The sequence below is a fragment of the Scyliorhinus canicula genome, chromosome 4 (genome assembly GCF_902713615.1).
Source record: "Scyliorhinus canicula chromosome 4, sScyCan1.1, whole genome shotgun sequence".
Lineage (NCBI taxonomy): Eukaryota > Metazoa > Chordata > Chondrichthyes > Carcharhiniformes > Scyliorhinidae > Scyliorhinus > Scyliorhinus canicula.
In genome coordinates this window covers 14,011,173-14,023,930 of record NC_052149.1, presented here as the reverse complement: position 1 = coordinate 14,023,930, position 12,758 = coordinate 14,011,173, and the positions used below count along the sequence as shown (strand labels likewise).

The 12,758-nt window shown below is 50.6% G+C and overlaps 1 non-coding gene across 1 annotated transcript; it reads left to right on the top strand.

The window, feature by feature from the left end:
* Positions 1 to 8,238: 8,238 nt before the first annotated feature.
* LOC119965504 lies at positions 8,239 to 8,401 on the top strand. The gene has a single exon (XR_005460530.1). It is a non-coding gene; the product is annotated as a U1 spliceosomal RNA (small nuclear RNA).
* The last annotated feature ends 4,357 nt before the right edge of the window (positions 8,402 to 12,758 follow it).

The window sequence follows — 12,758 nt, the reverse complement described above, 5'->3', positions numbered from 1 at the left end:
TGTCAATCACCGAGCACCGCCCCCGGCCTGTCAATCATCGAGCCCCGCCCCGCCGAGCCACAGCCTGCCACTGACTCAGCCCGGCGCCGCCCCCCGTCTGTCAATCACCGAGCCCCGCCCCGGCCTGTCAAACACCGAGCCCCGCCCCCGGCCTGTCAATCATCGAGCCCGGCCCCCGGGCTGTCAATCAACGAGCCCCGCCCCCGGGCTGTCAATCAACGAGCCCCGCCCCCGGCCTGTCAATCATCGAGCCCGGCCCCCGGGCTGTCAATCAACGAGCCCTGCCCGCCCGGACCGCTCCATCCCGGCCTGTCAATCACCGAGCCCCGCCCCGCCTCGACCCAGCCTGCCACTGACTCAGCCCGGCCTGTCAATCACCGAGCCCCGCCCCCGGCCTGTCAATCATCGAGCCCCGCCCCCGGCATGTCAATCACCGAGCCCCGCCCCAGGCCTGTCAATCACCGAGCCCCGCCCCCAGCCTGTCAATCACCGAGCCCCGCCCCGCCCAGTCTTGAGTTCCTAGATCTGTTCGAAGTCAATCCCATGAACACAATGGTAGTGCCACACAACACGATGGAGGGTATCCTCAATGTGAAGACGGGACTTTGTCTCCACAAGATTTGTGCGGCGATCACTTCCACCAATCCTGTCATGGACAACCGTGAGCCAACCGTGGTATTAAAAAAAGCTCCACGGCCTTCGGTCCAGGTCTTCTTTCCAAAGTATCTCGTCCTTGGAAATCTCTTCCAAAACCGCATCTGCCACCTGATTAAGCCACGGCAGCACTTCTTCTTCAATATCTGATCTGAATTTGATTTGATTTGATTTGATTATTGTCACATGTACACTGAAAAGTATTGTTTCTTGCATGCTATACAGACAACACATACCGTACATAGGGAAGGAAGGAGAGACTGCAGAATATAATGTTACAGTTATAGCTAGGGTGCAGAGAAAAAATCAACTTAATACGAGGTCGGTCCATTCAAAAGTCTGATGGCAGCAGGGAAGAAGCTGTTCTTGAGTCGGTTGGTACGTGACCTCAAACTTTGGTATCATTTTCCTGACGGAAGGAGGCGGAAGAGAGTATGTCCGGGGTGCGTGGGCTCCTTAATTATGCTGGCTGCCTTTCTGAGGCAGCGGGAATTATAGATAGAGTCAATGGATGGGAGGCTGGTTTGCGTGATGGATTGGGCTACATTCACGACCTTTTGTAATTTCCTGCGGTCTTGGGCAGAGCAGGACCCACACCAAGCTGTGAAACAACCAGAAAGAATGCTTTCTATGGTGCATCTGTAGAAGTTGGTGAGAGTCATAGCTGACATGCCAAATTTCCTTAGTCTTCTGAGAAAGTAGAGTTGTTGGTGGATTTTCTTAACTATAGTGTCAGCATGGGAGGAACAGGACGGGCTGTTGGTGATCTGGACACCTAAAAACATGAAACTCTCGACCCTTTCTACTTCGTTCCCATTGATGTAGACAGGGGCATGTCCTTCACTACGCTTCCTGAAGTCGATGACAATCTCCTTCGTTTTGTTGACATTAAGGGAGAGATTATTGTTGTCGCACCAGTTCACCAGATTCTCTATCTCATTCCTGTACTCTGTCTCGTCATTGTTTGAAATCCGACCCACTACTGTGGTGTTATCAGCAAATTTGAAAATGGAGTTGGTGGGGAATTTGGCCACACAGTCATAGGTGTACAAGGAGTATAGTAGGGGGCTGAGGACACAGCCTTGTGGGCACCGATGTTGAGGATGATCGTGGAGGTGGTGTTGTTGCCTATCCTTACTGATTGGGGCCTGTGGGTTGGAAAGTTCAGGATCCAGTCGCAGAGGGAGGAGCTGAGGCCAAGGCCACGGAGTTTGGAGATGAGTTTCGTAGGAATGATGGTGTTGAAGGCTGAGCTGTAGTCGATAAATAGGAGTCTGACATATCTCTTCCAGAACCGCATCTGGCACCCTCCCTCCCCATGGTCTTTGGAGGATTCTTCAGACTTTGTGGGAGGGAGGGGGGAGAGATGTTATAACGCGCATGGATCTTACGGGGTAGGGATGATCCACTACCTGCGGAGCTCGCAGATTACGAGCTACCCCAATAAGGGGACGGGCACCCTTAACTAAGGCAATGTCCCTTTACACCGACGGGAAAAGACCCAGTAGGGAACTACCGGAGCTGTGTACATAGTTTTTTTTTAAAATTTAGATTACCCAATTATTTTTTCAAATTAAGGGGCAATTTAGCGTGGCCAATCCACCTACTCTGCACCTTTTTGGGTTGTGGGGGCGAAACCCACGCAGACACGGGGAGAATGTGCAAACTCCACACGGACAGTGACCCAGAGCCGGGATCGAACCTGGGACCTCAGCGCCGTGAGGCGGTTGTGCTAACCACTAGGCCACCGTGCTGCCCGCTGTGTACATAGTTGATGGGTTAAATAAAAGTAAGTTTGTTTTCCTCAACAACTCATGGCGGACTCCTTCCCTTACAAAAGTAAATTATTGGAATCAATTCTGAGAGACAGGATAGACTGTCACTTAGAAAGGCAGGGATTGATCAGGGATAGTCAACATGGTTTTGTTAGGGGAAGAGCGTGTCTTCCTAACTCAATAGGGGTTTTTAAGGAAGTAACAGGAGCAATGGCGAAGGTTAATGCAGTGAATATCATCTACAGGGGTTTCAGTAAGGCATTTGACAAGGTACCACATGACAGACTGGTCAGAAAGGTGGGATCCCAATGGACACATGGGAAGGGGTCAGGTTGGATCCAAAGTTGGTCCAGTGACGGGAAACAAAGGGTCGATGGATGTTTTTGCGAATGGAAAACAGTTTTCAGTGGTGCTCCACAAGGCTCAATGTTTGAGCCCTTACTGTTTGTTGTATATATTAATGATTTAGACTTAAATGTGGGAGGCAGAATTAGGAAATTTGATGACACAAAAATTGGCTGTGTAGTTGATAGTGAAGAGAAGAGCTGTCAACTCCAGAAAGATATTAATAGTTTGGCTGAGTGGGTAGAGACATGGCAAATGGAATTCAATCTGGAAAAGTGTGAGGTAATGCATTTGGGGAGGGCAAATAAAGCAAGAGAATACGCAATAAACAGGAAGATCATGAGAGGGGTTGAGGAAGTGATTGTGGCAGGACAGGTGGACAAGGTGGTCAAGAAAGCATATGGAATGCTTTCCTTTATTGGGAAAGGCATTGCATGCAAACCTACGGATGTAATGATGGAATAAAAACAGAAAATGCTGGATAAACCCAGGAGGTCTGGCAGACTTTATGGAGAGAGAAAAACTCTGTTGATGTTTCGAGCCCAGATGACCCTCCTGCAGATCAGTTGATAGGGCAGTCTCCTCAGTTGGGGTCTCAGCTCTTCAATCCTGTTGCATGGTGTGTCGAGCATCCTGGTCGATTTGGGGAGATGGGCCGGAGAAAGGGTAACCGTGGGCCTGGTCTCCCAAGGAGAGCTGGGGTCAAATTTCTGCCAGAATTTGAGAACTGGCTGCCATGCTTTTACAATCTCGATTTGAGGGCTGGGTTAGATGGAGCATATTGAATCCAGTCTTGTAGGCCTGTGGTTGGTTGCAGACTCCAACCTGCGGTCTTACATTGTCTTGCCCTCGGCGTTTGTTGAGAAGGGTTAGAGGCGGGCGGACGCAATTGGTCTTCGCCAGCCGCCGGGGCCTAAGTTTCTCTTTATCAGGGCTTTGGGATGACTACATGGTGGAGGTGGAAAGGCTTCGTTGAAATTCTGGATGGACCCTGGATTTTGCTCGATGATCCTGTCATGGCTTTGGCCTTTCCAAGTTCCATGGACGGTTATATTGTCCTGCAGTTAGGGCAGCACGGTGGCGCAGTGGTAAGCACTACTGCCTCTCGGTGCCGAGGTCCCAGGTTCGATCCCGGCTCTGGGTCACTGTCCATGCGGATTTTGCACATTCTCCCCGTGTCTGCATGGGTTTCGCCCCCTCAACCCAAAGATGTGCAGGGTAGGTGGATTGGCCAGGCTAAATTGCCCCTTCATTGGAAAAAAATAAATTGGATACTCTAAATTTATTTTTTTAAAATATTTTTAAATATTATCTTGCGGTTCATCAATAATCCTGAACTTTGTTCCCTTGTGATTACAATCCTGATTCTGTGTTATTGCCCTTTATCCTGACACAGGTGTATGATGTGTGAACACAGAGGCATTTGTCGCCTGTTATCGTGTTATTCTACGAAAAAATGAGGGTTGTGTGATATTTACCTGATTTTTAAAAACCTGCTGTGAACCTTGCTTTGGCGCTGAGGAAGGTACTCATCACTTTATTTATAGATACGATGAGTATTGAGTAGCCATCTAAAATGGCCACCTGCAAAGGACCATGGGAATTGTGGCCAACTTGGACACAGACAAGTACACAGCCTCTGTGTATTGTGCAAAGAAGCAAAATCTGACCGAAACTTGCACCCATTAAAAGTCAATCACCATTTCCCCCAGGACAATAGGACTCGAATCAAGGAACGGCAAGAGTAGCAGACTAACCAGCGCCACTTCCCCTTATTTGGAAAGGCCGACGTACCTGGGACAATGATAGCTAAGACCCGCCCAGCCACCGAGGTATCCGCCCCTTAATTGGCCAGGATTAATGAGGGTGATCAAAACCCTATTGATCCACTGGATCTGAAGTAAGGACCGACTAAAACGGCGCGAAAGAGCTGAAGGATAAGAAGCCCTGCGCACTATGGATCGCCGTCTTTTGGACCGGCCTGTATGCGACCAATTGCAGCATATCAACCAGCCAAGTTCAAGGACCCACGATCGCTACCTGAAGGACGAGCCCAGCCGAGACGAACCTGAAGACTTCCAACCGACTCACGTGGACACAGATCTTATCTCCCGCACAGAGCCGGTCACCCCGAAGTTAAGTAAAAGTCATCTCAGTTATTAGGTCTAGTTTAGTGCGTAGCCACGTGAATCATTGCATATAACACAAGTGTGTTTGTTCATAAACTGTCTTTTGAACTAATATACTGGTTGTGTGGTCATTCGGTCAATATAAGAAACAGCTTGAGGTTCACAAAGAAATAAAGAAGTCAACAATTGCCACAACAGTGTGGTGGGTAGGTGGTTTGGTGTAGAGGTGGTTGATGTAGCTTCATAAGTCCTCATTGTGGGTGAGAAAAACCCTCTTTAGAACTATGGATGTCATGTTTTTCTTTTCTATTTTGTTATTTTGGGATTAGGGAATACTTGCTTGTCTCCTATGAAGGTACAGACAGGTCATGTATCCTGGCAAAGACTTGGGTTTGCTTTCTGTCGTTGGCACCTCTGGTGTGGTTGGAGAGGGGGGAAATATGTACTGGTCCACGTCAGGGCGTGGTCGGTTAATCCTTGGAGATCTAGGGCGGTATTCTCCGACCCCCCGCAAGGTCGGAGAATCGCCTGGGGTCGACGTAAATCCCGCCGTGGCTGGAGTTCTCCGCCACCCAGAAATCGGCGGGGGCGGGAATCACGCCCCGCCGGTCGGCAGGCCCCCCGCGGCGGTTCTCCTGCCCGTGATGGGCCGAAGTCCTGCCGCTGTCAGGCCAATCCCGCCGGCGGGAATCAGAGCACCTCTGGTGCTGGCGGGAGCAGGTGGCGCGAGTGGGCCCCGGGGTCCGGGGGGGGGGCGCAGGCCGATCTGACCCCAGGGGGATGCCCCCACGGTGGCCTGGCCCACGATCGGCGGGCGGGCCTGTGTCGTGGGGGCACTCTTTTTCTTCCGCCTTCGCCATGGCTTCCAACATGGTGGAGGCGGAAGAGACCCCCTCCACCGCGCATGCGCCAGGGTGATGTCAGGGGCCGCTGACGCTCCGGCGCATGCGTGGACTCACACCGGCCGGCGAAAGCCTTTCGGCCAGCTGTTCGTGCCGGCTGGCAGGGCGCCAAAGGCCGTTCGCGCTGGTCGGCAGGGCGCCAACCACTCCGGCGCGTCCGCACCTTTGGGTCCGACGCTGGAGGGGTTCTCGCCACTCCGGTATGCCGGGACCCCCCGCCCCGCCAGGTAGGGGAGAATCCCGGCCCTAGTCTTTCTTGGGTTGGTTCTCTATATTTACTTGGTTGCGTGGGGAGTGACAGTGGTTGCTGTGATGATATGCATAAAGCAATTCTGTACATATTATATACATGACCTCCGACCACCATGTGGCAGTGCATACCTACCATGTGACTCTGTGTCTCTGGAAGTGGGGAGTAAGTCATGTTGGTGGATAGACATATTTTGCCGTAGCTCTATAATAGTTAGTTAGTATTAGTAGTTTGTCATTTATTTATTCCAGTAATCTTTACCACGTAGTTGTTTTATAATAAATTATTTAAACTAGATATACTGTCGTGCATCATTCATATCAGCCAGCCGACAGAACGTGACAGTTGCTTGGTTACTTGGCTCATGGAATGTATGGTGGGCATCTTCTTAATGTTTCATTGATGAGGGGAAATAGTTAGAATCTCATTGACGGCGGGGCCTAAGTGATGCCTCTGGGTTATCTTGAGATAGGGGTAGTTTTCTTTGTTCAATATAGAGGCCTAGTTTAGCTCTGTTGAGTAGGTCAGGGCAATAGTAATTGAGTTTTCCGGGTCGGGCGGGGAAGTGGGTCACCCTCCTCCGAGATGCCCCCTTTTGGGGGCTTCATGATTACTTTCCTTGAGATTTGGTTCTCCTGGGGATGTAGCATCCTGTTGGCTGTGGGGACCTGAATGTGTGTGTGAGTGCTCTAGTTATGCATTGTCCAAATCTTTCTTTGGTTGGAGATTAGGCCGTTTCTTATGGGGTTTTGCTGTTCTGCTCCTGGTATCCTTTTTGCGAAAGTGTACATTGCTAGATCGTGGTGGTGCTTATTGATTAGTTCCTCTCTGTTTGGGGTTTCCTTTCTTTATCCAGGTAGGCAAGGTGCTGATACAAGTTCTGGTTTGTTATATTTAATTCCAGAGATTGCTGTTTGTGTTTCAGTGTCTCCCAATCTTCACCCCCAAGGCATTTTTTAGGAAGGTGAACGCAGCGATCTTGGGATTTATATGGGCCGGGAAAGCCCCGAGGGTGAAGAAGGTCCTTCTTGAGCGGGGGGTGCAGGGAGGGGGGCTTGGCCCTTTCGAACTTTATTACCCATTACTGGGTGGCCAATATTTTAAAATAAATTTTAGATTACCCAATTTGTTTTTTTCCAATGAAGGGGCAATTTAACGTGGCCAATGCATCTAGCCTGCACATCTTTGGGTTATGGGGGCGAAACCCACACAAACACGGGGAGAATGTGCAAACTCCACAGGGGCAATGACCCAGAGCCGGGATCGAACCTGGGACCTTGGCGCCGTGAGGCAGCAGAGCTAATCCACTGCCCCGTGTTGCCCCTGGGTGGCCAATATTTTGATGGTTAGGTAATGGGTAGTGGGGGAGGGGTCGATGTGGGAGAGAGTGGAGGCGGCATCTTGCAAGGGCATGAGTCTGAAGGCTCTGTTAACGGCACCTCTGCCGTTCTCGCTGGCTCGTTACTCCACAAGTCCAGTAGTAGTGGCAGCCCTGAGAGTCTGGGGGGCAATGGAGGCAGCACATGAGGCTGGAGGGGGCGTCGGTGTGGTCACCGATCTGTGATAACCACCGGTTCTCTCCGGGAGGGGTGGACGGGGGCTTCAGGAGGTGGCAGAGGGCAGGGATTGAGAGATTTGGGGATCACTTTATTAAGGAGGGTTTCCTGAGCCTGTAGGAGCTAGAGGAGTTTGAGTTACCGGGTGGGAATGGATTTCGGTACCTGCAGGTGCGGGATTTTGTCCGGAGTTAAGTTCCAAGCTTCCCTCGTCTCCCCCTGTGGGGAATACAGGATAAGGTGATGTCAAAAACAGGGCTTGGGGAGGGGAGGGTCTCAAAAATATATAAGGAACTGATGGAGTGGGAAGGGGTCCCAATCGGGAAGATGAAAAGGAAGTGGGAGGAAGAGTTAGGAGTGGAGTTGGAAGTCGGGCTATGGGAGAAGGCCCTGAGAAGAGTCAATGCATCCTTGTCATGTGCCAGGCTCAGACTGATCCAGTTCAAGGTGGTCTACTGGGCTCATGTGACTGTGGCCCGGATGAGTAGGTTTTTTGAGGAGGTGGAGGACAGATGTGGGCTGTGCGGGGGAAGTCCGGCGAATCACGTTCATATGTTTCGGGCCTGTCCGAAGCTGAGGGGATTTTGGCAGGGATTCTCAGGAGTCATGTCAGAGGTCCTGGAAGGGATGCTTACCTGGCAGGGATGAAACCATGATCAAGAACGTGGTTCACCCAGGACGAGGCTAGCCCATTGCACTTCGGGTGTGCTGACGCCTTTGATGCCCCAGATGCGGGATACTCGACTGTAAAATTTGTGGTAGTGGGGGCCTGCGTTCGCGCTCTCCCTGATTTACTAACCAAAAATTTATTCACTTCCAGCAGAGGGAGTTGTTCCAGTCGGTTTGTTTCGCTGCAAGCCAAAGTTTAATCATGGTCCTTCAAAAACGCCACAGGCTCACGACAGATACAAAATAGAAGCAGGAAGAGGCCCTTTCTGTCTGCGCTGCCATCCATTCGTTATGACTATGGCTGATCATCAAGTTCAATACTTTCATCACACCTTCCCCCCCATATCCCTTGAGCCCCAAGATGTATATCTAATTCAGTACAGTAGCACAGTGATTCGCACTATTGCTTCACAGCACCAGGGACACGGGTTTGATTCCTGGTTTGGGTCACTATCTGTGTGGAGTCTGAAAAAAAAAAGAGGTCCTGGAAGGGAGGGTGATTCCGAGTCCAGAGGTGGCAATATTTGGAGTGTCGGAAGATCCGGGAGCCCAGGGGGCGGGGAGAGAGGCCGACGTTTTGGCCTTTGCCTTCCTGGTGACCCGGAGATGGATTTTGCTGGGATGGAGGGACTCGGAGCCTCCTAAGTCGGGGGTGTGGGTCAGCGACATGGCAGGGTTTCTCAGGCTGAAGAAGATTAAGTTCGCCTTAAGGGGTTCATTACAGGGGTTCGCTTGGAGGTGGCAGCCATTCGTCGACTTCTTCAAAGAAGGCTAACCGTCAGCAGGAGGTGGGCAGGGGAATGGAGGGGGCGTGAAGGGGAGGCATGGAAGTGAAGAATAAGGGCGGGAATCTAATATGTGGGTAGCTAGGAGTTCGGGCGGGGAAGTTGGGTATGTTATTGTGGGGTTTTTCCGTGTGTTGGACCGCTCTGTTGTTTAGAATGTTAAAATGTTAAAATTATAAATGCCTCAATAAAATATTTTCTAAAAAAAAAATATTTAATTCCGGAGGTTTTCCCTTATTACGCAGACGCTGTGACAACGGATGAACGGACATTGCGCGATAATCGCCAGGCAGGAATGTTCCCTTCCAGTCGGGGAACACTTCAGCAGTCAAGGGCATTCAGCCTCTGATCTCCGGGTAAGTGTTCTCCAAGGCGGCCTTCAGGACGCACGACAACGCAGAATCGCCAAGCAGAAACTTATAGCCAAGTTCCGCACACATGAGTGCGGCCTCAACCGGGACCTGGGATTCATGTTGCATTACATTCATCCCCCACCATCTGGCCTGGGCTTGCGAAATCCTACCAACTGTCCTGGCTTGAGACAATTCACACCTCTTTAACCTGGGGTTACCCCTCTCTCTGGATCTGTAAAGACTTAATTACCTGCAAATGCTCGCATTCAAAGTATTGTCTGGCATCTTTGACTTTGTCTATATATATGTTTCTGGAACATACCTCGCCATTCACCTGAGGAAGGAGCAGTGCTCCGAAAGCTAGTGATTTGAAGCAGACCTCTTGGACTTTAACCTGGTGTTGTAAGACTTCTTACTGTGTTATTTTGTCGGGAGGAGAATTGTATCTTTCCCGAGATATTCCGGTTGATAGGGGTCTTGACGATTCCTCTTCTCCTTGTTGGTGGGGTTACCTTGGTAGAAAATGGTTTAAATCGCCCGGTGAGGGGGGGGGGGGGGGGGGGGGGGGGGGGCCTGAATGGTGCCTCTGATTTGGCCGGAGAGGAGTGAGGCCTGTTGTGTTGTGAGTCTTGTTATGGTGTAAGGACGCTTAGCTTCTTGACTCCTGTGTGTGAGATGTGCACTGTCAGGCCACAACTTGTGCATGGCCGTATCCTGTTGTTCCCCTTTTTCTGGAGTATCATTTTAATGCTTGGAGATCTTGGAATGTTGTGTCAGGTCACGATCAGGTTTATTTTACCCCATAAGGGATCCCGTCAATTGTGTAGCTCTGTTTTTGTTTTCCTGTGGAGTAAGGCGTGCACCATGGGCCATGTGCTCAGTGCTTATGGCTTTATCCTATTAACCTATTATCCTGAGATCCCCCACTCTTTCTGGCATCCTTTCCTTAAATTATCTGTTTGAAAGGAGACGCCGACTACAATGACTGATAATTTAAATCATTTGTCTGAGTATTTACTGGTCTTTCTGTATGTATATGTGGAATAATGATCACTCTGTCCGATATTGTGGGGATTTGTTGTGTCTTGTGGTAAAATGTAAAGCTGAGAACCTTTAATAAAAATATTCTTCAATAAAAACTGTTTTCAAAGGCCTTTTTAAAAGCAAGGAAGGGCACTGACTTAAGATGGCTGCCACGAGTCACCTGATGTCTGGCAGTTTCTGGAAAGTTCCAATGTGAGTTACAATTGAGACATGCCAAAACATCCTCAAGGAAGTTCACACCGGCTGATGTCAAGAACTGCTTGAAAAGATTTACTGAAGCTGCACTAGACTTCACATTTGTATTTCTATAAGGCTACCTCTCAAGCCGAAGGCAGAAAGTTTCCGAGGCCGATAGCCACATGGAAAGGTGTTCTTCCTATCTCATCAAGATGGATAATGGATATTCAGCAGTTTATGGCTGTGACCTCACTGACCACCTTGACCATGAAACAAAAGCCATGGTCTGTCCAGATATAGAGTCATAGAGTCATAGATGTTTACAGCATGGAAACAGGCCCTTTGGCCCAGCTTGTCCATGCCGCCCAGTTTCTATCACTAAGTAAGTCCCACTTACCCACATTTGGCCCATATCCCTCTATACCCACCCTGCCCATGTAACTATCTAACTGTTTTTTAAAAGCAAAATCGTACCCGCCTCTACCACTGCCTCCGGCGGCCCGTTCCAGATGCTCACCACCCTCTGGGTGAAGAAATTTCCCCTCTGGTCTCTTTTGTATCTCTCCCCTCTCACCTTAAACCTATGCCCTCTAGTTCTAGACTCCTCGACCTTTGAGAAAAGATGAAGCAAATACCTTCTGAAATCGTTATGGGGAGAGAGGTCATGAGACTAGAGTAATCATTTTTAAAATCTCTTTAAATGCAGCATGCAAGCTTCTAAACCAGTAGTTTTGTAAAGCTGCCCGTGGAGTAGTCATGAGCCCCCTTCTCTTCACTCCCAACTAATCTCTATTCCAGTTTCAAATCCGGCACAGATATAGGGGATTTTTCACTGGAAGGAACCTCAGGACTTCTGGAAAAGACTGATTACATTTTTGTTATGTATTGTAACCAATGCCCTCTGTATGGTGTGTCACATGATTACCTGGTGACATCATCGGAGGCACTTGGGAGATTTTCCCTCACTTCCAGCCAGACTGTGAACAAGCAACACTTCTGTAAACAAAATCTGATTAATTGGTTAAGAAACCCACGGTGTGGGAACAATTTTTAAAATAAATTACCTCCAGTTTTACAGCTTCAGTTCCTGAACCCTGAAGACCACCGTGGAGAAGGGTCTGCTGAGGGTGGCACGGTGGCGCAGTGGTTAGCACTGCTGCCTCACGGTGCCAAGGACCCGGGTTCAATCCTGGCCCTGGGTCACTGTCCATGTGGAGTTTGCACATTCTCCCTGTGTCTGTGTTGGGTAGGCAAATTGGACACGCTAAATTGTCCCTTAATTGGGAAAAAAAGAATTGGTCACTCTATATTTAAAGAAAAGAGAAGGACTGCGGCAGCCAAGAGATCATAAACAGTGAACTCTCAATGTTGTTACCTTTCAGCATTGAACTTGAATTTGGCTCAGAAAGTAGCTACCTTAAGCAGCATTCTTCAAACTTTTTTTCCGGGGACCCATTTTCACCAACCGGCCAACCTTCAGGACCCAACCCGGCCAACCTTCGTGACCCACGCTGGCCGACCTTTGTGACCCACGCCGGCCGAAATGCGCGACCCACCATTTTCTCTTACCTTGGGCGAAATTCTACGACCCCCAGCAGGGTCGGAGAATCGTCTGGGGCCGCCGAAAATCCCGCCCCCGCCGTGGCAGAGATTCTCTGCCACCCGGGAAGTGGCGGCGGTGGGAATCTCGCCACTCCGATCGGAGAGGCCCCTGCGGCGATTCTCCGGCCCGGATGGGCCGAAGTCCCGCCGCTGCGAGGCCTCTCCCGCCGCCGAGGATTGAACCACCTCTGGTGGCGGCGGGATCGGCGGCGCGACCAGGCCCCCGGGGTCCTGAGGGGGGCGCGGGGCGATCGGACCCCGGGGGGTGCCCCCACGGTGGCCAGGCCCGAGATCGGGGCCCCCTGCTCAGACTCCGGGCCAGTGCCCTGGGTGCACTCTTTCTCCTCTGCGGCCACCATGGCCTCCGCATTGGCGGAATCAGAAGAGAAACCCACATCGCTCATGCGCCGGTGGTGACCGCTGACATCACCGCCGGCGCATGCGGTGGAGTTGTAGACAGTGCGGAAGGATGTTGCAGGTTACAGAGGGACATAGATAAGCTGCAGAGCTGGGCTGA